This window comes from Apis cerana, linkage group LG10 (genome assembly GCF_029169275.1).
Source record: "Apis cerana isolate GH-2021 linkage group LG10, AcerK_1.0, whole genome shotgun sequence".
In the NCBI taxonomy this organism is placed as follows: Eukaryota; Metazoa; Arthropoda; class Insecta; order Hymenoptera; family Apidae; genus Apis; species Apis cerana.
The window spans coordinates 2,460,001-2,486,990 of record NC_083861.1 but is presented as its reverse complement, the minus strand read 5'-3'; the positions used below and the strand labels follow the sequence as shown (position 1 = coordinate 2,486,990).

Sequence of the window (26,990 nt, the reverse complement as noted above, 5' to 3'; positions counted from 1 at the left end):
AAAATATTAATATATCCATTTTGTATCTAACGAGCTAATATTCTTTGATTTTGCATTATAAATATATATATATATATATTAAATTATCTTATTATATTTCAATCTATTTGTGACTCTATATATTTATCTTTCATTTTATTAATTGCATAAATTATTGAATTTTTCATATTGAATTTAAAAAGAATTTAAAAGAATTTAATTCTTCATTGTAATAAATGTTAATAGAAATACCCTCAGGCGATTCCTTCATCAGAGCATATTTTCAAAGTCACAAGAATAACATTCAAATCTTATTGCTCTGATTCTAAAATCTGCCTGTCGCGAAATGTCTTCTTGCACAAAATTTAATTCATATTTGTACGGAGAAAATTGAATTTTATTTATCTACAAGTGTTGCAAGTCATATTGAAATTATATATAATTATTATATGAAAATCACAATAATCAAATTGATCAAATAACTTGAAATATTACTCTGAAGAATTTTGAATTCATTCCAAAATTTCAAACTAATTATCGTATCATGCTAATACAATAATTATTATATGTTTTGGCAGAAAATTTACAAAATCGCTAAATATTATTAATCAAAAACGCGATGCATAAGAAGACTCTAGCCTGAACTAATAAATCACAAAAGAAATAATTGTTACTACTCACGGGTATTATAAATAAATACCCGCGATCATTGTGCTCGTGCAAAATTCTACGTATACAACCAGTCACTCGTGTCGATTCGGATCTCTCATCCTACGACATGATTGAGCGACCAGAGGAACCAAAAACCATGCGACTCACCATACGATGCGACGAACGGCTTCGCTGTGTTCTGACCTAGAAGTCATCGAGAAGAAGGCTGCCATCAGGTAGGAGGAGGAAAGAAATCTATGACAAAACAACATAATTTAAAACACGATTCTGATTATTTGAAATAATTATTTGAAATATCAAACTATTAGATTACAATATATAACAATGATATGTATTGAAATTCTAATTAACTTTTATTTAAAAAAATAAAAATTTTGGTAGTAAAAAATAATTACCTCTTCGCGTGATGGATGATCGCCTTATTCTCTTGAGAGAAGCACTGACTTTACTCTGTACCGAAAACGAATATTTGTAAAAACAAAATAAAAATAAGAAACTAATAACGCGTCCGTATAAATTAATCGGCGAACAAACACTGATTCTATCTTCGCGATCCTTTGTTTATTCTAATTAAATTTAATCAGAGCTATTGTGCTCTAAAAAATGTTAAAAATACTACTGACGAAGCAAACACTGATTCTATTAACCGCATTGCGCGCGGTCACAAATATTTTTTAAGATTAAATATTATCCAAGAAAAGCTTTCATGAAGAGCAGATTATCAGCATCTGTAATAAAACGTGAAATATTGTATGTAATTTTTTCTTACAAATATAACAGTTATCTAAAATCTCGCGATAGTAAAAAAATGAAATTTTAATATAAAATCTAAAAAGTGAGAATCTAATGATTTTCCTTACCTCTTCGCGTGATGGATGATCGCCTTATTCTCTTGAGAGAAGCACTGACTTTACTCTGTACCGAAAACGAATATTTGTAAAAACAAAATAAAAATAAGAAACTAATAACGCGTCCGTATAAATTAATCGGCGAAAAACACTGATTCTATCTTCGCGATTCTTTGTTTATTCTAAATAAATTTAATCAGAGCTATTGTGCTCTAAAAATATTAAAAATACTACTGACGAAGCAAACACTGATTCTATTAACCGCATTGCGCGCGGTCACAAATATTTTCTGAAATTAATATTAAATTAGTAATGGGGTGAGGACTAGAACAAGAAACAATATCTTTTTGATATTTTTCTTTTTCTTTTTCCTATCGAACATTTGTTCTTGAAAATACTGCTTTTTTATTTTAATTGGTTACGAATTGTGTATAAAAATGTTACCAATTGTTTATGAATATTTGAGATCCAATAAAACAAAATAAAAATTTATACATACGAAATGTAAAATTTTATCACGTCATCACGAAAGACATGGCGTCCATATTGGAATTTTTCCCGCCTTCGGAGATCTATCATGACACTACCAACTAAACCTGTACAAAAAGAAATCAAAACTTCTAAATAAATGAATAAAATGTATGAAATTAAATTACGTTAAAGTCACAAGATCACAACAATCAAATCAAATAAAAACTCACCTAAGTTATCTTATTAAATTCGACACTTGAATTATATGATGAATAAGGAACTCAAAATGATTTGAGTTGTCAAAGAATTATCTATTCTAATGATTAAATATTGAATAAAGATATTTTCAATTAAATACAAATGTATAAATGAAGAAAAAAAATAATTATAAAAAGAATAATATTAAAATATTACGCACTAAATAGAATACACGTCTCGAGAAAATTTCTAACTTCTAATCCCTACGACGAATCAACGAATAATGTCTCTTCGCGCTTCGCTTCTGCGCATTGAAATAATAACAAGGAGAGGGGATACGTTCGACAAGTCGAAACATGTTTGGACACGAATCCAATTTCTTGGAAGCACAATGTTATAAGGATTGTTTCTAGCCTCGAGCAAAATACAAACGATAGATCAAAAAAAGTAAACAGTAAACACACACGCGAGACGTTGCACACGATATATACGTATGTATATTCGGAAAAATATACGACCTTGAATAATTCCATTTCACGAAATGATACGAATCGTAAAAATTTCTTTTAATACGACTAAAATGATAAAAAATAAAGATCAAGAATGTAAAATAAACGTATACAATAAAAATTATATTAAAAAAACCGATATACCATTTCAAATTCTGTCTCGAAATATTTCGATACCGAGACTATTCGTAATGACGCAGTAGACGCCAAATGAACAATCGAAGAAAAAGACACAAAAAGACACAAAACACTAATTAATTTTGTTTTCACTACACTGAATGGATTATTTAAAAAACTAAATTAGCAATAATTCATAAATTTGGAAGTAATAACAGTAAAATAATTTACTTCATAATCCGAATTTGCGACGATCCGTCCTCTTGTCACGATTTCCAACTGTAGACTGACGCCTGCGCACTATAATGCGCAAAATGATGCGCACTGATTCGTCTCACGTCTCCAACAGAGCAACGTTCTGATTGGCTGGCGCATGACGCTTATTTATTCATTTTAAAATCGCGCGGAAAATTTAAATTTTATATAATATATATTACTTGTTTTTTACTCGTAACATTAGAATCCTGCAAAAATATATTAATTAGAAATATAACAAATTTATTAATATAATTATTAATTTAAAAATTATTAAATTGAATAAAACATTATAGTATAAAGAAAGAATTTAATATGAAGATTAATCAAATTTAAAATAAAAAAAAAAAACAAGAAAGAAATTTAAGAAAAAAACTTAAATAAATTCATAAAAAATTCATAAAAATTGCAAAAATGAAAAGATTATAAAACATAACATAGTATAACACAGTGTAAAATTAAATTTATTATAATTAAAACAGAAAGATTCAATTTAATTTTAAAATAAATAAATTTAAGACATTAAATTAAAAAAATAAAAGGGAGCAATGTAACATAAATATCAAATATCAAATATTAAACAGAAAATCTTAAAACACAAAAAAATATTTAACATAACAATTAATTGAATTTGAAAAAACAAAAAAATTATTTAATGTTCAATTATTTAAATTATTTAAGCTTCAAAGAGATTAGAAAAGACAAATAAGATATTTTATAATTATTCATAATTAAACAAAATCTGAAGAGAATTGAAATATAAAACAAGATTAACATAAAAGTTAAATAAATATAAAAATTTCAAGAATATAAATAAAATTCAACACATATTATATTAATTGAATTGGAAAAATGTTTATAAAAAATAAAAAATTATAATACATAAATAATGAATAAAATACAAAAAAGAAAATAACATAAAAATTATTTGACTGTTATAAAATAAAAAGAGATTAAAATATAAAAGAGAACAATTTAACCTCAAAGTTAAAAAAGATCTAAATCTAAAAATCTAAAGCATTAAAAAAAAATTTAACACAAATGTTAAAATAGAAATATATTGAATTAGAATATATATAAACATATATGTAAAATTTAATATCATATATTTGCAAAATTTAATTGTCTTGTGTAAACATTTTTTTTCTTTTTTTGATTTAAGTAATACTTCTGTTAAATACTTTTCTTATTTTTATATTATATTTATTTTTTAAATTTTTTAAACTTTGAGATTAATTCAATTCTTCTACTGTGTTTCAATCCTTTTTACTTTGCAACAATTAATTTTTATATTATATTTTCTTTTCATGATTTATTCATTATTTATATATTACAATAATTAAATTCTTCTCTTATATGTTTGCAATATATGAAAGAATTTAATCTTATAATATAAAAATAATGAATAAATATACAAACATAAGAAGAGAATATAATATACAACTCAACTATTATAAAACAAAAAAAAAATTGTAACATAGAATTGTAAATCTAATAAAGAAGAACAAATTAATTAATCTTGAAGTTGGCAAAGTCTAAAAAGAACTAAAACGTAATAATTAGTAATTATTAGAGAGTAAATCTAATAAAGCTACAACATATAAAAAAAGAATTTAACATTTTAAATTTTGTTATGTTTTATTTAAATGTTTTTGTATTATCTAGATTAGGATAACACTTGTGTTAAATATTTCTCTTTATGTTTTAGTTCTTTTAGATTTTCTTTATTTTGAGATTAAATTCTTCTCCTATGTTTCCAATTCTTTCTACTTTATAATAACTATACTATATTTTCTTTTTATATTTTATTCATTATTTATGTATTACAATGTTAAATTCTTGCATTATATGTTGCAACATATGAAAGAATTTAATCTTATAATATAAAAATAATGAATAAATATACAAACATAAGAAGAGAATATAATATAGAAGTTAACTATTATAAAACAAAAAAAAATTGGAACATAGAAGAACAAATTAATTAATCTTGAAGTTGGCAAAGTCTAAAAAGAACTAAAACGTAATAATTAGTAATTATTAGAGAGTAAATCTAATAAAGCTACAACATATAAAAAAAGAATTTAATATTTTAAATTTTGCTATGTTTTATTTAAATGTTTTTATATTATCTAGATTAGGATAACACTTATGTTAAATATTTCTCTTTATGTTTTAGTTCTTTTAGATTTTCTTTATTTTGAGATTAAATTCTTCTCCTATGTTTCCAATTCTTTCTACTTTATAATAACTATACTATATTTTCTTTTTATATTTTATTCATTATTTATGTATTACAATGTTAAATTCTTGCATTATATGTTGCAACATATGAAAGAATTTAATCTTATAATATAAAAATAATGAATGAGTATACAAACATAAGAAGAGATTATAATATAGAAGTTAACTATTATAAAACAAAAAAAAAATTGGAACATAGAAGAAATTAATTAATCTTGAAGTTGGCAAAGTCTAAAAGAACTAAAACATAATAATTAGTAATTATTAGAGAGTAAATCTAATAAAGCTACAACATATAAAAAAAGAATTTAATATTTTAAATTTTGCTATGTTTTATTTAAATATTTTTGTATTATCTAGATTAGGATAACACTTGTGTTAAATATTTTGTTTTAGTTATTTTAGATTTTCTTTATTTTGAGATTAAATTCTTCTCCTATGTTTCCATTCTTTCTACTTTATAATAATTATATTATATTTCCTTTTTATGTTTTATTCATTATTTATGTATTACAATGTTAAATTCTTGCCTTATATGTTGCAACATATGAAAGAATTTAATCTTATAATATAAAAATAATGAATGAGTATACAAACATAAGAAGAGATTATAATATAGAAGTTAACTATTATAAAACAAAAAAAAAATTGGAACATAGAAGAACAAATTAATTAATCTTGAAGTTGGCAAAGTCTAAAAAGAACTAAAACATAATAATTAATAATTATTAGAGTAAATCTAGTAAAACTACAACATATAAAAAAAGAATTTAACATTTTAAATTTTGCTATGTTTTATTTAAATGTTTTTATATTATCTAGATTAGGATAACACTTGTGTTAAATATTTTATGTTTTAGTTCTTTTGGATTTTCTTTATTTTAAGATTAAATTCTTCTCCTATGTTTCCATTCTCTCTACATTATAATAATTATATTATATTTCCTTTTATGTTTTATGTTTTATTCATTATTTATGTATTACAATGTTAAATTCTTGCCTTATATGTTGCAACATATGAAAGAATTTAATCTTATAATATAAAAATAATGAATGAGTATACAAACATAAGAAGAGATTATAATATAGAAGTTAACTATTATAAAACAAAAAAAAAATTGGAACATAGAAGAAATTAATTAATCTTGAAGTTGGCAAAGTCTAAAAGAACTAAAACATAATAATTAATAATTATTAGAGTAAATCTAGTAAAACTACAACATATAAAAAAAGAATTTAACATTTTAAATTTTGCTATGTTTTATTTAAATGTTTTTATATTATCTGGATTAGGATAACACTTGTGTTAAATATTTCTCTTTATGTTTTAGTTCTTTTGGATTTTCTTTATTTTAAGATTAAATTCTTCTCCTATGTTTCTATTCTTTCTACTTTATAATAATTATATTATATTCCCTTTTTATGTTTTATTCACTATTTATGTATTACAATGTTTAATTCTTGCCTTATATGTTGCAACATATGAAAGAATTTAATCTTATAATATAAAAATAATGAATGAGTATACAAACATAAGAAGAGATTATAATATAGAAGTTAACTATTATAAAACAAAAAAAAAATTGGAACATAGAAGAACAAATTAATTAATCTTGAAGTTGGCAAAGTCTAAAAAGAACTAAAACATAATAATTAATAATTATTAGAGTAAATCTAGTAAAACTACAACATATAAAAAAAGAATTTAACATTTTAAATTTTGCTATGTTTTATTTAAATGTTTTTATATTATCTGGATTAGGATAACACTTGTGTTAAATATTTCTCTTTATGTTTTAGTTCTTTTGGATTTTCTTTATTTTAAGATTAAATTCTTCTCCTATGTTTCTATTCTTTCTACTTTATAATAATTATATTATATTCCCTTTTTATGTTTTATTCACTATTTATGTATTACAATGTTAAATTCTTGCCTTATATGTTGCAACATATGAAAGAATTTAATCTTATAATATAAAAATAATGAATGAGTATACAAACATAAGAAGAGATTATAATATAGAAGTTAACTATTATAAAACAAAAAAAAATTGTAACATAGAAGAACAAATTAATTAATCTTGAAGTTGGCAAAGTCTAAAAAGAACTAAAACATAATAATTAATAATTATTAGAGTAAATCTAGTAAAACTACAACATATAAAAAAAGAATTTAACATTTTAAATTTTGCTATGTTTTATTTAAATGTTTTTATATTATCTAGATTAGGATAACACTTGTGTTAAATATTTCTCTTTATGTTTTAGTTCTTTTGGATTTTCTTTATTTTAAGATTAAATTCTTCTCCTATGTTTCTATTCTTTCTACTTTATAATAATTATATTATATTCCCTTTTTATGTTTTATTCATTATTTATGTATTACAATGTTAAATTCTTCCCTTATATGTTGCAACATATGAAAGAATTTAATCTTATAATATAAAAATAATGAATAAATATACAAACATAAGAAGAGAATATAATATAGAAGTTCTTTATTTTAAAATAATAAAAATTAAAATATAGAAGTAGAAAATAATTCATCTTAATTAAAATGATCAAAAAAAAACTATATATATATATATATATATATATATATATATATATATATATAAATTTAATAAGATATCTTACTTAAATAAAATTTTTGTTATAATCAAAGATAGAGAAAGGGATAAGGAAAGGGAAAGAGATGTTATATGAAATATGAATCCTCTTCAATTGATCCTATGGTAAAACCTGAAACAAATCAAACTATAAAGAATTAGTAAAATTATTATTATTCAATTAATAATAAACTTAAAGTTTTAATCACTTTTCTATAATTCATGTTATAGAAAAAGATTAAAAATTCTCTTTTCAATCATATATTTGAGATGATAATAAATATTAAAATATACAACTGGTACTCCTTGAATTAATTTATCTGAAACAAATTAATTTACTGAATTATTAATAATAAAAAAATTGATAGCTGAAAAAGAAAATATATTATACATAAGAATTGTTTTATAATTTTAATAATTGAATGAAATTATTATTTTTTAAATTTTACAAAAAATTAATAATTTAATTAATTTTTTAAAATTCTACTTTTTCATTCAATTAGTAATAATTGAATAAAATTATTATTTTTTGAATTTTTGAAAAGAAAAATAAAAATAATACATATAATATCCGATTAAATAAATCAAAGATAGAAAATTTTAATATTCTAATATGAAGATAAGAAAGAAAACCACATGATTATATTGAAATCATGTATGATTCATTTTTTAATATAAATGCAAAATATTTTTTGCAAAATTTTGTAAAAAATAAAAATCAAGATCATGAATTTCAATTTATGCAAATGGTAATTCGAATATTCATAAAATTCTACTTTTAAAATAAGGAACAGTAGAAATATTAAAATGAAAAAAAAATTTAGAATCTAATCGTATATTCATATATATTATATTTTTAATAGCTTATGCATGTTATTTATTAAACTTTATTATTACAATTTCAATATCAATAATAAATATATTAAAATTGTAATTGTTAGTTCTCAGAAGTTTAAAAAATAACCTTTACAAAAAAAACAGATACGTTATAGCAGTATTTTCTTTAACAAATGGCATATGGAACAAAGGATGCTGAAAAAGAAATGAGTTTAGTAGCTTGAAGAGCCACTAAAATAAAAATATTTTCCACTCAATGTAAATCCGAACAAACCGTGAGTGGAATATTCATTTTATATCGCAACGCTAATAAACTAATCTTTATGAAAGATCAATCGCGATGAGTGCTTTATTATATTTGCAAAATAAATTAATTTACAATTTACAAAAAAAAAATTGGAAAATTCCCGGAAATAGATCGAAATAGATAATTTTAATTCTTTACGGAATACTACTCTACGCACTCAAATTTAAATATACGCAACACTAATGACGAGAAATCCGGTGCAGCTTGCACTTGAAAGCAGCTGTGTTGTATTATCACCCCCTTGTGCAGCTTTCTTAGCTTGCATTAGGTGATTCAGCAGTCGGCTTCCACAATTCAAGTGGAAGAAAATTGGGCATTATGTAGACGCAACACTACTTACAAAACGCGATTATTTATTTACGCAACACTATTAACAAAACGCGATTATTCATCATCGCAACACTAATTTTGAACATGAATTTAATAAAAATTAAACAGAAATAAATTAGAATCTAATATCTTTGTAATTTTTAATTAAAGTTTGAACAAAAAAAAATTTAAGAATAATCTTATTGAATATTTTATAAAATGCTACATTATAATAAACACGATTGTTATTTGATCGTAACACTACAGCAAAAATCGTTTAATCGCAATACTAATTCAAAACGAAATTAATAGTCATTCGCAACTCTACTTTAAAAACGCGAAAATTACAACGCAACTCTAATTCAACCCGTTATTAATCAATCGTAACACTAATGCAAAATCGCGATTTGCCCATGATGACTGGATCAACGTTGGACCAGCATGCAAATTGGCCAAAACGATACAACATATACTACGTATTACTAAAACGAGCACAATGACAAAGTAGTAACAATGACTTCCCATTCTTTGGATTCGGATAAAATCCAAAAGATGAGAAGCCATTCGTTGCAGCCCTCTTCGTGACAGTTTGTCGGGCCTCTTCGGTCTTCCTCCTTCGGGCGCAATGCCCGCTGAAACTTAAATCTAGGCTCGAGATTCACTAATCGCAAATCAAAGAAAAAATAAAAAAGGGACTAAATCGCGAAAGCTAAGTGCACATGGACGACCAACGATCGTAATGATCATTCTCCGAACATGTACAGAATCTCGAGCGCAACGTTCGTTTCGAAAACAAATCACGACCGCGACCGCGAAATTCGAAAAATCGATGAGCAAAGCCAGAGACGAATGGCATTGTTCTCCATTCGTCTCAACTTCACCCTCGATTTTTCAAATTTTATTCCCTGAAACAGATTGTCACGCGAAAACGCGCCTACCCGATCAGAGACTGTGACAACCTGCCCGGCCCTACCTACTTATAATTAACAGACATACCAGAAGTATACTACCTATCCTACCTAACTCTATATTTAAAAGATGGCAAAACAGGCACACCAACACACTCATTCCACGATTCTCACGCATAATACCCGGGCGCAAAAGCCTACACTAGGAAAACGTCCCGGGACGTCTCCGACACCCGGGCTTGGCACACTACTCGCACACTCTAACTTTACGTACCATTTTCCTGAAATCGACTGACGATGGCTAGCGACCATTGCGTGAAACGCGATCTCAAAAACGCGTGTATATACATTTTAATTCTATATTTCTGAATATTTATGAATATGTAATGTTTTCTAAAATATTAGTGTTTAGTCACCAGACTAAACGGTATCATTATTGTCAATGTAATCAAAATTGTATAATTATTGTAATTTGAGATTAAAGATTAATAATCTTGCTATTTATTATTATTTATTATTCGCAATACTTAATTGCCATTTTTACTACTTTCGTAAATTTTTATTGTAAATTGTGATTGAATAATGAAAGAAATAGTAAATTGGAACGACGCAATTCCACAGCCTAACCACACACACACACACAATGTGGAAAGTACGTCGTGCACGATACACTAACGCATCGTCAGTCGCTAAAAAATTTGTATTAACTTATGAACTAGGTCATCATACCCATTGCCTCTCCTTCACTCAAGTAACACCTGGGCACGTGAGTGAGTTCCTGGCAATGAACATGGAAAGGGTTAAACCTGAAAATCCTGAGCTAAAAAATATTAATATATCCATTTTGTATCTAACGAGCTAATATTCTTTGATTTTGCATTATAAATATATATATATATATATTAAATTATCTTATTATATTTCAATCTATTTGTGACTCTATATATTTATCTTTCATTTTATTAATTGCATAAATTATTGAATTTTTCATATTGAATTTAAAAAGAATTTAAAAAAGAATTTAATTTTTCATTGTAATAAATGTTAATAGAAATACCCTCAGGCGATTCCTTCATCAGAGCATATTTTCAAAGTCACAAGAATAACATTCAAATCTTATTGCTCTGATTCTAAAATCTGCCTGTCGCGAAATGTCTTCTTGCACAAAATTTAATTCATATTTGTACGGAGAAAATTGAATTTTATTTATCTACAAGTGTTGCAAGTCATATTGAAATTATATATAATTATTATATGAAAATCACAATAATCAAATTGATCAAATAACTTGAAATATTACTCTGAAGAATTTTGAATTCATTCCAAAAATTTCAAACTAATTATTGTATCATGCTAATACAATAATTATTATATGTTTTGGCAGAAAATTTACAAAATCGCTAAATATTATTAATCAAAAACGCGATGCATAAGAAGACTCTAGCCTGAACTAATAAATCACAAAAGAAATAATTGTTACTACTCACGGGTATTATAAATAAATACCCGCGATCATTGTGCTCGTGCAAAATTCTACGTATACAACCAGTCACTCGTGTCGATTCGGATCTCTCATCCTACGACATGATTGAGCGACCAGAGGAACCAAAAACCATGCGACTCACCATACGATGCGACGAACGGCTTCGCTGTGTTCTGACCTAGAAGTCATCGAGAAGAAGGCTGCCATCAGGTAGGAGGAGGAAAGAAATCTATGACAAAACAACATAATTTAAAACACGATTCTGATTATTTGAAATAATTATTTGAAATATCAAACTATTAGATTACAATATATAACAATGATATGTATTGAAATTCTAATTAACTTTTATTTAAAAAAATAAAAATTTTGGTAGAAAAAAATAATTACCTCTTCGCGTGATGGATGATCGCCTTATTCTCTTGAGAGAAGCACTGACTTTACTCTGTACCGAAAACGAATATTTGTAAAAACAAAATAAAAATAAGAAACTAATAACGCGTCCGTATAAATTAATCGGCGAACAAACACTGATTCTATCTTCGCGATCCTTTGTTTATTCTAATTAAATTTAATCAGAGCTATTGTGCTCTAAAAATGTTAAAAATACTACTGACGAAGCAAACACTGATTCTATTAACCGCATTGCGCGCGGTCACAAATATTTTTTAAGATTAAATATTATCCAAGAAAAGCTTTCATGAAGAGCAGATTATCAGCATCTGTAATAAAACGTGAAATATTGTATGTAATTTTTCTTACAAATATAACAGTTATCTAAAATCTCGCGATAGTAAAAAAATGAAATTTTAATATAAAATCTAAAAAGTGAGAATCTAATGATTTTCCTTACCTCTTCGCGTGATGGATGATCGCCTTATTCTCTTGAGAGAAGCACTGACTTTACTCTGTACCGAAAACGAATATTTGTAAAAACAAAATAAAAATAAGAAACTAATAACGCGTCCGTATAAATTAATCGGCGAAAAAACACTGATTCTATCTTCGCGATTCTTTGTTTATTCTAAATAAATTTAATCAGAGCTATTGTGCTCTAAAAATATTAAAAATACTACTGACGAAGCAAACACTGATTCTATTAACCGCATTGCGCGCGGTCACAAATATTTTCTGAAATTAATATTAAATTAGTAATGGGGTGAGGACTAGAACAAGAAACAATATCTTTTGATATTTTTCTTTTTCTTTTTCCTATCGAACATTTGTTCTTGAAAATACTGCTTTTTTATTTTAATTGGTTACGAATTGTGTATAAAAATGTTACCAATTGTTTATGAATATTTGAGATCCAATAAAACAAAATAAAAATTTATACATACGAAATGTAAAATTTTATCACGTCATCACGAAAGACATGGCGTCCATATTGGAATTTTTCCCGCCTTCGGAGATCTATCATGACACTACCAACTAAACCTGTACAAAAAGAAATCAAAACTTCTAAATAAATGAATAAAATGTATGAAATTAAATTACGTTAAAGTCACAAGATCACAACAATCAAATCAAATAAAAACTCACCTAAGTTATCTTATTAAATTCGACACTTGAATTATATGATGAATAAGGAACTCAAAATGATTTGAGTTGTCAAAGAATTATCTATTCTAATGATTAAATATTGAATAAAGATATTTTCAATTAAATACAAATGTATAAATGAAGAAAAAAAATAATTATAAAAAGAATAATATTAAAATATTACGCACTAAATAGAATACACGTCTCGAGAAAATTTCTAACTTCTAATCCCTACGACGAATCAACGAATAATGTCTCTTCGCGCTTCGCTTCTGCGCATTGAAATAATAACAAGGAGAGGGGATACGTTCGACAAGTCGAAACATGTTTGGACACGAATCCAATTTCTTGGAAGCACAATGTTATAAGGATTGTTTCTAGCCTCGAGCAAAATACAAACGATAGATCAAAAAAGTAAACAGTAAACACACACGCGAGACGTTGCACACGATATATACGTATGTATATTCGGAAAAATATACGACCTTGAATAATTCCATTTCACGAAATGATACGAATCGTAAAAATTTCTTTTAATACGACTAAAATGATAAAAAATAAAGATCAAGAATGTAAAATAAACGTATACAATAAAAATTATATTAAAAAAAACCGATATACCATTTCAAATTCTGTCTCGAAATATTTCGATACCGAGACTATTCGTAATGACGCAGTAGACGCCAAATGAACAATCGAAGAAAAAGACACAAAAAGACACAAAACACTAATTAATTTTGTTTTCACTACACTGAATGGATTATTTAAAAACTAAATTAGCAATAATTCATAAATTTGGAAGTAATAACAGTAAAATAATTTACTTCATAATCCGAATTTGCGACGATCCGTCCTCTTGTCACGATTTCCAACTGTAGACTGACGCCTGCGCACTATAATGCGCAAAATGATGCGCACTGATTCGTCTCGCGTCTCCAACAGAGCAACGTTCTGATTGGCTGGCGCATGACGCTTATTTATTCATTTTAAAACCGCGCGGAAAATTTAAATTTTATATAATATATATTACTTGTTTTTTACTCGTAACATTAGAATCCTGCAAAAATATATTAATTAGAAATATAACAAATTTATTAATATAATTATTAATTTAAAAAATTATTAAATTGAATAAAACATTATAGTATAAAGAAAGAATTTAATATGAAGATTAATCAAATTTAAAATAAAAAAAAAAAACAAGAAAGAAATTTAAGAAAAAAACTTAAATAAATTCATAAAAAAATTCATAAAAATTGCAAAAATGAAAAGATTATAAAACATAACATAGTATAACACAGTGTAAAATTAAATTTATTATAATTAAAACAGAAAGATTCAATTTAATTTTAAAATAAATAAATTTAAGACATTAAATTAAAAAAATAAAAGGGAGCAATGTAACATAAATATCAAATATCAAATATTAAACAGAAAATCTTAAAACACAAAAAAATATTTAACATAACAATTAATTGAATTTGAAAAAACAAAAAAATTATTTAATGTTCAATTATTTAAATTATTTAAGCTTCAAAGAGATTAGAAAAGACAAATAAGATATTTTATAATTATTCATAATTAAACAAAATCTGAAGAGAATTGAAATATAAAACAAGATTAACATAAAAGTTAAATAAATATAAAAAATTTCAAGAATATAAATAAAATTCAACACATATTATATTAATTGAATTGGAAAAATGTTTATAAAAAAATAAAAAAATTATAATACATAAATAATGAATAAAATACAAAAAAGAAAATAACATAAAAATTATTTGACTGTTATAAAATAAAAAGAGATTAAAATATAAAAGAGAACAATTTAACCTCAAAGTTAAAAAAGATCTAAATCTAAAAATCTAAAGCATTAAAAAAAAATTTAACACAAATGTTAAAATAGAAATATATTGAATTAGAATATATATAAACATATATGTAAAATTTAATATCATATATTTGCAAAATTTAATTGTCTTGTGTAAACATTTTTTTTCTTTTTTTGATTTAAGTAATACTTCTGTTAAATACTTTTCTTATTTTTACATTATATTTATTTTTTAAATTTTTTAAACTTTGAGATTAATTCAATTCTTCTACTGTGTTTCAATCCTTTTTACTTTGCAACAATTAATTTTTATATTATATTTTCTTTTCATGATTTATTCATTATTTATATATTACAATAATTAAATTCTTCTCTTATATGTTTGCAATATATGAAAGAATTTAATCTTATAATATAAAAATAATGAATAAATATACAAACATAAGAAGAGAATATAATATACAACTCAACTATTATAAAACAAAAAAATTGTAACATAGAATTGTAAATCTAATAAAGAAGAACAAATTAATTAATCTTGAAGTTGGCAAAGTCTAAAAAGAACTAAAACGTAATAATTAGTAATTACTAGAGTAAATCTAATAAAGCTACAACATATAAAAAAAGAATTTAACATTTTAAATTTTGTTATGTTTTATTTAAATGTTTTTGTATTATCTAGATTAGGATAACACTTGTGTTAAATATTTCTCTTTATGTTTTAGTTCTTTTAGATTTTCTTTATTTTGAGATTAAATTCTTCTCCTATGTTTCCAATTCTTTCTACTTTATAATAACTATACTATATTTTCTTTTTATATTTTATTCATTATTTATGTATTACAATGTTAAATTCTTGCATTATATGTTGCAACATATGAAAGAATTTAATCTTATAATATAAAAATAATGAATGAGTATACAAACATAAGAAGAGATTATAATATAGAAGTTAACTATTATAAAAAAAAAAAATTGGAACATAGAACAAATTAATTAATCTTGAAGTTGGCAAAGTCTAAAAAGAACTAAAACGTAATAATTAGTAATTATTAGAGAGTAAATCTAATAAAGCTACAACATATAAAAAAAGAATTTAATATTTTAAATTTTGCTATGTTTTATTTAAATGTTTTTATATTATCTAGATTAGGATAACACTTGTGTTAAATATTTCTCTTTATGTTTTAGTTCTTTTAGATTTTCTTTATTTTGAGATTAAATTCTTCTCCTATGTTTCCAATTCTTTCTACTTTATAATAACTATACTATATTTTCTTTTTATATTTTATTCATTATTTATGTATTACAATGTTAAATTCTTGCATTATATGTTGCAACATATGAAAGAATTTAATCTTATAATATAAAAATAATGAATGAGTATACAAACATAAGAAGAGATTATAATATAGAAGTTAACTATTATAAAACAAAAAAAAAATTGGAACATAGAAGAAATTAATTAATCTTGAAGTTGGCAAAGTCTAAAAAGAACTAAAACGTAATAATTAGTAATTACTAGAGTAAATCTAATAAAGCTACAACATATAAAAAAAGAATTTAACATTTTAAATTTTGCTATGTTTTATTTAAATGTTTTTATATTATCTAGATTAGGATAACACTTGTGTTAAATATTTTATGTTTTAGTTATTTTAGATTTTCTTTATTTTAAGATTAAATTCTTCTCCTATGTTTCTATTCTTTCTACTTTATAATAATTATATTATATTCCCTTTTTATGTTTTATTCACTATTTATGTATTACAATGTTTAATTCTTGCCTTATATGTTGCAACATATGAAAGAATTTAATCTTATAATATAAAAATAATGAATGAGTATACAAACATAAGAAGAGATTATAATATAGAAGTTAACTATTATAAAACAAAAAAAAAATTGGAACATAGAAGAACAAATTAATTAATCTTGAAGTTGGCAAAGTCTAAAAAGAACTAAAACATAATAATTAATAATTATTAGAGTAAATCTAGTAAAACTACAACATATAAAAAAAGAATTTAACATTTTAAATTTTGCTATGTTTTATTTAAATGTTTTTATATTATCTAGATTAGGATAACACTTGTGTTAAATATTTTATGTTTTAGTTCTTTTGGATTTTCTTTATTTTAAGATTAAATTCTTCTCCTATGTTTCCATTCTCTCTACATTATAATAATTATATTATATTTCCTTTTATGTTTTATGTTTTATTCATTATTTATGTATTACAATGTTAAATTCTTGCCTTATATGTTGCAACATATGAAAGAATTTAATCTTATAATATAAAAATAATGAATGAGTATACAAACATAAGAAGAGATTATAATATAGAAGTTAACTATTATAAAACAAAAAAAAATTGTAACATAGAAGAAATTAATTAATCTTGAAGTTGGCAAAGTCTAAAAGAACTAAAACATAATAATTAATAATTATTAGAGTAAATCTAGTAAAACTACAACATATAAAAAAAGAATTTAACATTTTAAATTTTGCTATGTTTTATTTAAATGTTTTTATATTATCTGGATTAGGATAACACTTGTGTTAAATATTTCTCTTTATGTTTTAGTTCTTTTGGATTTTCTTTATTTTAAGATTAAATTCTTCTCCTATGTTTCTATTCTTTCTACTTTATAATAATTATATTATATTCCCTTTTTATGTTTTATTCACTATTTATGTATTACAATGTTTAATTCTTGCCTTATATGTTGCAACATATGAAAGAATTTAATCTTATAATATAAAAATAATGAATGAGTATACAAACATAAGAAGAGATTATAATATAGAAGTTAACTATTATAAAACAAAAAAAAAATTGGAACATAGAAGAACAAATTAATTAATCTTGAAGTTGGCAAAGTCTAAAAAGAACTAAAACATAATAATTAATAATTATTAGAGTAAATCTAGTAAAACTACAACATATAAAAAAAGAATTTAACATTTTAAATTTTGCTATGTTTTATTTAAATGTTTTTATATTATCTGGATTAGGATAACACTTGTGTTAAATATTTCTCTTTATGTTTTAGTTCTTTTGGATTTTCTTTATTTTAAGATTAAATTCTTCTCCTATGTTTCTATTCTTTCTACTTTATAATAATTATATTATATTCCCTTTTTATGTTTTATTCACTATTTATGTATTACAATGTTAAATTCTTGCCTTATATGTTGCAACATATGAAAGAATTTAATCTTATAATATAAAAATAATGAATGAGTATACAAACATAAGAAGAGATTATAATATAGAAGTTAACTATTATAAAACAAAAAAAAAATTGGAACATAGAAGAACAAATTAATTAATCTTGAAGTTGGCAAAGTCTAAAAAGAACTAAAACATAATAATTAATAATTATTAGAGTAAATCTAGTAAAACTACAACATATAAAAAAAAATTTAACATTTTAAATTTTGCTATGTTTTATTTAAATGTTTTTATATTATCTAGATTAGGATAACACTTGTGTTAAATATTTCTCTTTATGTTTTAGTTCTTTTGGATTTTCTTTATTTTAAGATTAAATTCTTCTCCTATGTTTCTATTCTTTCTACTTTATAATAATTATATTATATTCCCTTTTTATGTTTTATTCATTATTTATGTATTACAATGTTAAATTCTTCCCTTATATGTTGCAACATATGAAAGAATTTAATCTTATAATATAAAAATAATGAATAAATATACAAACATAAGAAGAGAATATAATATAGAAGTTCTTTATTTTAAAATAATAAAAATTAAAATATAGAAGTAGAAAATAATTCATCTTAATTAAAATGATCAAAAAAAAACTATATATATATATATATATATATATATATATATATATATATATATAAATTTAATAAGATATCTTACTTAAATAAAATTTTTGTTATAATCAAAGATAGAGAAAGGGATAAGGAAAGGGAAAGAGATGTTATATGAAATATGAATCCTCTTCAATTGATCCTATGGTAAAACCTGAAACAAATCAAACTATAAAGAATTAGTAAAATTATTATTATTCAATTAATAATAAACTTAAAGTTTTAATCACTTTTCTATAATTCATGTTATAGAAAAAAGATTAAAAATTCTCTTTTCAATCATATATTTGAGATGATAATAAATATTAAAATATACAACTGGTACTCCTTGAATTAATTTATCTGAAACAAATTAATTTACTGAATTATTAATAATAAAAAAAAATTGATAGCTGAAAAAGAAAATATATTATACATAAGAATTGTTTTATAATTTTAATAATTGAATGAAATTATTATTTTTTAAATTTTACAAAAAATTAATAATTTAATTAATTTTTTAAAATTCTACTTTTTCATTCAATTAGTAATAATTGAATAAAATTATTATTTTTTGAATTTTTGAAAAGAAAAATAAAAATAATACATATAATATCCGATTAAATAAATCAAAGATAGAAAATTTTAATATTCTAATATGAAGATAAGAAAGAAAACCACATGATTATATTGAAATCATGTATGATTCATTTTTTAATATAAATGCAAAATATTTTTTGCAAAATTTTGTAAAAAATAAAAATCAAGATCATGAATTTCAATTTATGCAAATGGTAATTCGAATATTCATAAAATTCTACTTTTAAAATAAGGAACAGTAGAAATATTAAAATGAAAAAAAAATTTAGAATCTAATCGTATATTCATATATATTATATTTTTAATAGCTTATGCATGTTATTTATTAAACTTTATTATTACAATTTCAATATCAATAATAAATATATTAAAATTGTAATTGTTAGTTCTCAGAAGTTTAAAAAATAACCTTTACAAAAAAAAACAGATACGTTATAGCAGTATTTTCTTTAACAAATGGCATATGGAACAAAGGATGCTGAAAAAGAAATGAGTTTAGTAGCTTGAAGAGCCACTAAAATAAAAATATTTTCCACTCAATGTAAATCCGAACAAACCGTGAGTGGAATATTCATTTTATATCGCAACGCTAATAAACTAATCTTTATGAAAGATCAATCGCGATGAGTGCTTTATTATATTTGCAAAATAAATTAATTTACAATTTACAAAAAAAAAAAAAAATTGGAAAATTCCCGGAAATAGATCGAAATAGATAATTTTAATTCTTTACGGAATACTACTCTACGCACTCAAATTTAAATATACGCAACACTAATGACGAGAAATCCGGTGCAGCTTGCACTTGAAAGCAGCTGTGTTGTATTATCACCCCCTTGTGCAGCTTTCTTAGCTTGCATTAGGTGATTCAGCAGTCGGCTTCCACAATTCAAGTGGAAGAAAATTGGGCATTATGTAGACGCAACACTACTTACAAAACGCGATTATTTATTTACGCAACACTATTAACAAAACGCGATTATTCATCATCGCAACACTAATTTTGAACATGAATTTAATAAAAATTAAACAGAAATAAATTAGAATCTAATATCTTTGTAATTTTTAATTAAAGTTTGAACAAAAAAAAATTTAAGAATAATCTTATTGAATATTTTATAAAATGCTACATTATAATAAACACGATTGTTATTTGATCGTAACACTACAGCAAAAATCGTTTAATCGCAATACTAATTCAAAACGAAATTAATAGTCATTCGCAACTCTACTTTAAAAACGCGAAAATTACAACGCAACTCTAATTCAACCCGTTATTAATCAATCGTAACACTAATGCAAAATCGCGATTTGCCCATGATGACTGGATCAACGTTGGACCAGCATGCAAATTGGCCAAAACGATACAACATATACTACGTATTACTAAAACGAGCACAATGACAAAGTAGTAACAATGACTTCCCATTCTTTGGATTCGGATAAAATCCAAAAGATGAGAAGCCATTCGTTGCAGCCCTCTTCGTGACAGTTTGTCGGGCCTCTTCGGTCTTCCTCCTTCGGGCGCAATGCCCGCTGAAACTTAAATCTAGGCTCGAGATTCACTAATCGCAAATCAAAGAAAAAATAAAAAAAAAGGGACTAAATCGCGAAAGCTAAGTGCACATGGACGACCAACGATCGTAATGATCATTCTCCGAACATGTACAGAATCTCGAGCGCAACGTTCGTTTCGAAAACAAATCACGACCGCGACCGCGAAATTCGAAAAATCGATGAGCAAAGCCAGAGACGAATGGCATTGTTCTCCATTCGTCTCAACTTCACCCTCGATTTTTCAAATTTTATTCCCTGAAACAGATTGTCACGCGAAAACGCGCCTACCCGATCAGAGACTGTGACAACCTGCCCGGCCCTACCTACTTATAATTAACAGACATACCAGAAGTATACTACCTATCCTACCTAACTCTATATTTAAAAGATGGCAAAACAGGCACACCAACACACTCATTCCACGATTCTCACGCATAATACCCGGGCGCAAAAGCCTACACTAGGGAAAACGTCCGGGACGTCTCCGACACCCGGGCTTGGCACACTACTCGCACACTCTAACTTTACGTACCATTTTCCTGAAATCGACTGACGATGGCTAGCGACCATTGCGTGAAACGCGATCTCAAAAACGCGTGTATATACATTTTAATTCTATATTTCTGAATATTTATGAATATGTAATGTTTTCTAAAATATTAGTGTTTAGTCACCAGACTAAACGGTATCATTATTGTCAATGTAATCAAAATTGTATAATTATTGTAATTTGAGATTAAAGATTAATAATCTTGCTATTTATTATTATTTATTATTCGCAATACTTAATTGCCATTTTTACTACTTTCGTAAATTTTTATTGTAAATTGTGATTGAATAATGAAAGAAATAGTAAATTGGAACGACGCAATTCCACAGCCTAACCACACACACACACACAATGTGGAAAGTACGTCGTGCACGATACACTAACGCATCGTCAGTCGCTAAAAAATTTGTATTAACTTATGAACTAGGTCATCATACCCATTGCCTCTCCTTCACTCAAGTAACACCTGGGCACGTGAGTGAGTTCCTGGCAATGAACATGGAAAGGGTTAAACCTGAAAATCCTGAGCTAAAAAATATTAATATATCCATTTTGTATCTAACGAGCTAATATTCTTTGATTTTGCATTATAAATATATATATATATATATTAAATTATCTTATTATATTTCAATCTATTTGTGACTCTATATATTTATCTTTCATTTTATTAATTGCATAAATTATTGAATTTTCATATTGAATTTAAAAAAGAATTTAAAAAAGAATTCATTGTAATTTTTCATTGTAATAAATGTTAATAGAAATACCCTCAGGCGATTCCTTCATCAGAGCATATTTTCAAAGTCACAAGAATAACATTCAAATCTTATTGCTCTGATTCTAAAATCTGCCTGTCGCGAAATGTCTTCTTGCACAAAATTTAATTCATATTTGTACGGAGAAAATTGAATTTTATTTATCTACAAGTGTTGCAAGTCATATTGAAATTATATATAATTATTATATGAAAATCACAATAATCAAATTGATCAAATAACTTGAAATATTACTCTGAAGAATTTTGAATTCATTCCAAAAATTTCAAACTAATTATCGTATCATGCTAATACAATAATTATTATATGTTTTGGCAGAAAATTTACAAAATCGCTAAATATTATTAATCAAAAACGCGATGCATAAGAAGACTCTAGCCTGAACTAATAAATCACAAAAGAAATAATTGTTACTACTCACGGGTATTATAAATAAATACCCGCGATCATTGTGCTCGTGCAAAATTCTACGTATACAACCAGTCACTCATGTCGATTCGGATCTCTCATCCTACGACATGATTGAGCGACCAGAGGAACCAAAAACCATGCGACTCACCATACGATGCGACGAACGGCTTCGCTGTGTTCTGACCTAGAAGTCATCGAGAAGAAGGCTGCCATCAGGTAGGAGGAGGAAAGAAATCTATGACAAAACAACATAATTTAAAACACGATTCTGATTATTTGAAATAATTATTTGAAATATCAAACTATTAGATTACAATATATAACAATGATATGTATTGAAATTCTAATTAACTTTTATTTAAAAAAATAAAAATTTTGGTAGTAAAAAATAATTACCTCTTCGCGTGATGGATGATCGCCTTATTCTCTTGAGAGAAGCACTGACTTTACTCTGTACCGAAAACGAATATTTGTAAAAACAAAATAAAAATAAGAAACTAATAACGCGTCCGTATAAATTAATCGGCGAACAAACACTGATTCTATCTTCGCGATCCTTTGTTTATTCTAATTAAATTTAATCAGAGCTATTGTGCTCTAAAAGATATTAAAAATACTGACGAAGCAAACACTGATTCTATTAACCGCATTGCGCGCGGTCACAAATATTTTTTAAGATTAAATATTATCCAAGAAAAGCTTTCATGAAGAGCAGATTATCAGCATCTGTAATAAAACGTGAAATATTGTATGTAATTTTTTCTTACAAATATAACAGTTATCTAAAATCTCGCGATAGTAAAAAAAAATGAAATTTTAATATAAAATCTAAAAAGTGAGAATCTAATGATTTTCCTTACCTTTTCGCGTGATGGATGATCGCCTTATTCTCTTGAGAGAAGCACTGACTTTACTCTGTACCGAAAACGAATATTTGTAAAAACAAAATAAAAATAAGAAACTAATAACGCGTCCGTATAAATTAATCGGCGAAAAACACTGATTCTATCTTCGCGATTCTTTGTTTATTCTAAATAAATTTAATCAGAGCTATTGTGCTCTAAAAAATATTAAAAATACTACTGACGAAGCAAACACTGATTCTATTAACCGCATTGCGCGCGGTCACAAATATTTTCTGAAATTAATATTAAATTAGTAATGGGGTGAGGACTAGAACAAGAAACAATATCTTTTTGATATTTTTCTTTTTCTTTCCTATCGAACATTTGTTCTTGAAAATACTGCTTTTTTATTTTAATTGGTTACGAATTGTGTATAAAAATGTTACCCATTGTTTATGAATATTTGAGATCCAATAAAACAAAATAAAAATTTATACATACGAAATGTAAAATTTTATCACGTCATCACGAAAGACATGGCGTCCATATTGGAATTTTCCCGCCTTCGGAGATCTATCATGACACTACCAACTAAACCTGTACAAAAAGAAATCAAAACTTCTAAATAAATGAATAAAATGTATGAAATTAAATTACGTTAAAGTCACAAGATCACAACAATCAAATCAAATAAAAACTCACCTAAGTTATCTTATTAAATTCGACACTTGAATTATATGATGAATAAGGAACTCAAAATGATTTGAGTTGTCAAAGAATTATCTATTCTAATGATTAAATATTGAATAAAGATATTTTCAATTAAATACAAATGTATAAATGAAGAAAAAAAATAATTATAAAAAGAATAATATTAAAATATTACGCACTAAATAGAATACACGTCTCGAGAAAATTTCTAACTTCTAATCCCTACGACGAATCAACGAATAATGTCTCTTCGCGCTTCGCTTCTGCGCATTGAAATAATAACAAGGAGAGGGGATACGTTCGACAAGTCGAAACATGTTTGGACACGAATCCAATTTCTTGGAAGCACAATGTTATAAGGATTGTTTCTAGCCTCGAGCAAAATACAAACGATAGATCAAAAAAAGTAAACAGTAAACACACACGCGAGACGTTGCACACGATATATACGTATGTATATTCGGAAAAATATACGACCTTGAATAATTCCATTTCACGAAATGATACGAATCGTAAAAATTTCTTTTAATACGACTAAAATGATAAAAAATAAAGATCAAGAATGTAAAATAAACGTATACAATAAAAATTATATTAAAAAAAACCGATATACCATTTCTGTCTCGAAATATTTCGATACCGAGACTATTCGTAATGACGCAGTAGACGCCAAATGAACAATCGAAGAAAAAGACACAAAAAGACACAAAACACTAATTAATTTTGTTTTCACTACACTGAATGGATTATTTAAAAAACTAAATTAGCAATAATTCATAAATTTGGAAGTAATAACAGTAAAATAATTTACTTCATAATCCGAATTTGCGACGATCCGTCCTCTTGTCACGATTTCCAACTGTAGACTGACGCCTGCGCACTATAATGCGCAAAATGATGCGCACTGATTCGTCTCGCGTCTCCAACAGAGCAACGTTCTGATTGGCTGGCGCATGACGCTTATTTATTCATTTTAAAACCGCGCGGAAAATTTAAATTTTATATAATATATATTACTTGTTTTTTACTCGTAACATTAGAATCCTGCAAAAATATATTAATTAGAAATATAACAAATTTATTAATATAATTATTAATTTAAAAAATTATTAAATTGAATAAAACATTATGGTATAAAGAAGATTATATGAAAATTAATATATTAAAGATTAATATATTAATATTATAAAACAACTTAATCTGAAAATTAATCAATTTTAAAATAAAAAAAAGAAACAAAAACAGAAAAAAAGAAATTTAACATAAAAACTTAAATAAATTCATAAGAAAATTGATAAAAATTGCAAAAATAAGAAGATTATAAAACATAACATAGTATAACACAGTGTAAAAGTAATTAAATTTAATATAATTAAAACAGAAAGATTCAATTTAATTTTAAAATAAATAAATTTAAGACATTAAATTAGGAAAATAAAAGAAAGCGATGAACTTAAAAATCAATAAAACAAAAAAACTTAAAATACAAATAAAATATATTATATTGAGATGAATAAAATCAAAAGAGAACTGAAATTTAAAAAGAAACATAAAAGTTAAATAAATTTGAAAAATTTAAAGAATATAAATAAAATTTAACACATATGTTTATTCAATTTAAAAAATATAAATATAAATATAAATAAAAATATAAATATAAAAGAAAAAAATTTAACATTGTAATTCATATCTAATGAATAAAACATTAAGAAAAAGGAAATAAAATACAAATTACTTAACTATTATAAAATAAAAAGGGATTAAAACATAAGAGAAGAAATAATTCTCATGGTTTAAAAAAGATCTAAATCTACAAATCTAAACTTTTAAAAAGAATTTAATACAAGTCTTAATTAAATTACAAAAAACATATATAAAAAGAAATTTAACATTGTAAATTTATTAAACTCAATTGTTTTGTTTAAATGTTTTTTTTCCTAATTTAAGTAATATTTCTGTTAAATTCTTCTTTTCACTTTAATTAATTTTCTTTTAGATTTTCTTAACATAGAGATTAATTATTTTTAAATTTTGTTCAATATTATTAATTCCTTTATAATAATTAATTAATTAATTCCTATACAATACTTTATTTTTATGTTTCATTCATTACTTATGTATTAAATTTCTTTTCTATATGTTACAACACATAAAAGAGAATTTAATTTTATAATATATAAATGATGAATGCATATACAAACATAAAAAGAGAATATAATATAAATTAATTATTAAAACATGAAAAAAATTGAAATATTGGAAAAAAATTCCTTCTCAAAGTTACAAAGAATCTAAAAGGACTAACATCAAAAAAGAATTTAGAATAAGTATTAATTGAAATGGAAAAAATGAAGAACATAAATAAGAGGAAATTTAAAATAATAATAAACAAAATCTAACATAAATGTAACATATAAAAGAAGAATTTAACATTGTAAATTTAATAAATTTAATTATTTTTGTATTATCTTGATTTAGATCATATTTGTATTAAATTCTTTCTTTATTATGTTTCTTCTTTTATGTTATTGTTTAATTAATTTTCATATTATATTTTTTTATAATTTATTCATTATTTATGTATTATAATGTT

At 24.3% G+C, this 26,990-nt stretch overlaps 1 long non-coding RNA gene across 1 annotated transcript; it reads right to left on the bottom strand.

The window, feature by feature from the left end:
- Positions 1-557: 557 nt before the first annotated feature.
- Positions 558-1,583, bottom strand: LOC133666756 (uncharacterized). Its single transcript, XR_009831338.1, has 3 exons — positions 1,512-1,583; positions 1,047-1,379; positions 558-885 (listed from the first exon to the last, which is right to left on the bottom strand). It is a non-coding gene; the product is annotated as an uncharacterized LOC133666756 (long non-coding RNA).
- Positions 1,584-26,990: the final 25,407 nt, after the last annotated feature.